The following is a 2,922-nucleotide window of genomic DNA, read 5'->3' on the forward strand; positions in this document are numbered from 1 at the left end:
TAATAGAACTACACCATGCAAGAAAATCTCCACCTCTACACACATACACATCACCCTTTTCCCACCCAAGCCTCTTTAAAACTCTCCCTTAACTCCCTTCAGGGAACCAGGCAGGAATCTTTTTCTCCTATGCTGACTCCCTTGTGCTCCAGCATAGGCCCCAATAAAGCCTTGTCTGGGAAAACTTGCTTGGCCTCTCATCAATTTCCATTGCATCCACAGCCTAAGGGCCCATGGCAGGCAACAACATATCTTTCATTAGATTCTCTAAACTGCGAAAAAGATTATAAACTGCTTCTTTGAGACTCTGGTAAAAAGTTAGTTACTTAAGGGTGGTAAGCATTCACTCTTGTCACCACTGATGATCTCCTTTCTCATCCTTTCCTGTCCTCAGTTATAGGTGGTTCCCTCTCGCCCGATGATTACAGCGAAACGAATTAGAATGTGAGACTTCCGGCCCCGGATAAACTGTAAAGTGCTAGAAGTGGGTGATGGCTGAGGACCTAGGTTGTGCAATCCAGGCCTCCTTGACTACATCAGTGCTGCGTGTTTCAAGAGTATGATACTGGCTGTGAAGTCTTCCGTCAGCGCCTCGGGCAGTTCCAGTACAGAGAAGCAGCCGGCCCACATGACGCTTTCAACAAACTCTGGGAGTTTTGCTGTCAGTGGCTGAAGCCAAAGATGCTCTCTCAGGAGCAAATCCTGGAGCTGCTGGTATAGGAGCAGTTCCTAGCCATCCTGCGCACAGAGATAGAGACCTGGGTGAGGGAAAACGGACAGAGAATAGAGTAGGACTTGTGTCACGGATAGAAGACGTACAAAGAAAACTTGAGATGCCAGGGCAACAGGTGAGAAAAAAGTTTGGGATCTCTGTAACTGACCCAAATGAAGTATCCAAGGTAGCTAGGACTAGACCAGAGATTTTGTCTCTGTGTCGTTGCCCAGCCCTAGAATTTCCCCACAGTTCTTTCATTTTTCTCCTCCGCTAGAAACAGCACATGGGTCAGTTGGCTCTACCGCTATCAGATGCAATTCCCCTTCCACAAACGATAGTGTATAATGTCCCAGGTACTATTCTTAAATGAAATTCAAAGATAACGTAACCTACCTGCGTGCCACAAACAAAAGGAACAATATATTGTTCTATGGCCTGCAGGCCTACTGTGCCCATGGCCTGTTTAAGCATATCTCATGATTTTAGCTTTGTCCAAGTATTGTTTAAAGAAACAGAAGAATAGGAACAGGAAACAGATGGAATGTGGCCCACAAAATCTAAAATATTTACTATCTGGCTCTTTATAGACAGAGTTTGCCAACCTTGAGTCACGTGAAGTCTAGAATAGACATAAAAGAAAAGAAATACAGAGCAATTTATTACAATCTGATATGAATTTCAGCATATACATGTTTGGGCTTGATTGCACCAGCAGACATCATGAAGTGCTCAGATGTTGCCTCTATTCATAGAATCACTCACTGGAAGTGGGACAGCCAGAAATTCAGACTGGTCGAGTGATCATTGTAATATTCTTCAATATGGTAGCCAGTAGCCAGTAGCTGTATGTAGCCACTGGACACTTGCAATGTAGCTGGTGAGACTGAGAAACTAAATTTTAATCCAGCTTAATGTGAAGTAATTTTTTTCCATTAAGTTATCCGTACATTTAAATGGCCACATGTGGCTAGTGGCCACCATAGTGGACAGCATAGCTCTAGACAAAGGCTTGGAAGAAAGGGATTCTTTTTGTGTCGGGTGGCAAGTGCAGGGCCTCTTTCTTTAGACTGAAACAGGAGCCACACTTTTCACCATTATTTTAAGAATCATTTGATTCATCAGCTGGGAATCCAGAATGGTTCTCTAGACCAATCTATGTGTAGGCCCAGGTAACTGGATTTTTCCAAGAAACATGCAGCAGACCTTGTGAAATAACCACTATGTTGAGAATTATTTGCCATTTTTATGGCACTTTTCACCATAATTGTGATACGTTTGGTCTCTGCATCCTTAAGCCTAAGAGAGTTTTCGCAGACCAAACTATGCTGAGGCCCAGCTAATTTGGTATTTCCAATACTTGGTACTAGAACCTTTGGAGAAACCAAGCTTTTCAATATTATTCCACCATCGTTTCACCATTATTTTAAGAACCGGCCACTTTTCACACGTTAGTATAAGAATCCTTCGTTGGAGTTGAGATTTTTGTGTGGGGTGGCAAGTATAGGGCTTCTGTCCGTCCTGTGTTTGATGTGATTATCGACAGAGATGAGAAGTGTGCATTGGTGTGAGAGGTGCCGGTGTATGAGAAATCCCGAGTTCCAGGCAAGGATTGGCAATGGCCTGTTGTCAGACATTGTTCTCTTACACTAATCTGCTGAAAAGTGATTTTTCCACTACAGAATGATAAGATATTAGGAATCATTAGGAATTCTGTGTGTCTGACTGTTGACTGGCACATATGAAGTGACTAGGAGGAACAACAACTTAGTAAGTCATAATTATTTGCTATGGTAATAGCATGAATTCATGTTCCCCCCCCAAATTCATAGGTTGAAATCCTAATCAACAGGGTGATAGTATTAGGTGGCAGGCCCTGTGGTAGGCGATTAGGTCATGAGAGTAGAACCCTCATGAACGGGATAGGTGCCCTTATAAAGACCCCCTAGAGAGCTCCTTTGCCCCTCCCACCATGTGAAGACACAACAAGAAGGCACCAGCTATGAGCCAGAAATATAACCCTTACCAAAAACTAATTTTGCTGGCACTTTTATCTTGTACATCTCAGCCTCCAGAAATGTGAGAAATAAAGTTCTGCTTTTTATAAGCTACCCAGTGTATAGTATTTTTTATAACTGCCCAAAGGGATGAAGACGCCATTCCTGAACCCTGATTGCATATATGGGAATATAGCTTGACTATTATCCAAG

The 2,922-nt window shown here is 43.0% G+C and overlaps 1 pseudogene; it reads left to right on the top strand.

Annotated features, from left to right (window-relative positions):
* The first annotated feature begins 491 nt into the window (after positions 1 to 491).
* Positions 492 to 1,053, top strand: LOC123628200 (annotated as a pseudogene).
* The last annotated feature ends 1,869 nt before the right edge of the window (positions 1,054 to 2,922 follow it).

This window comes from Lemur catta, chromosome X, assembly GCF_020740605.2.
Source record: "Lemur catta isolate mLemCat1 chromosome X, mLemCat1.pri, whole genome shotgun sequence".
Classification (NCBI taxonomy): domain Eukaryota; kingdom Metazoa; phylum Chordata; class Mammalia; order Primates; family Lemuridae; genus Lemur; species Lemur catta.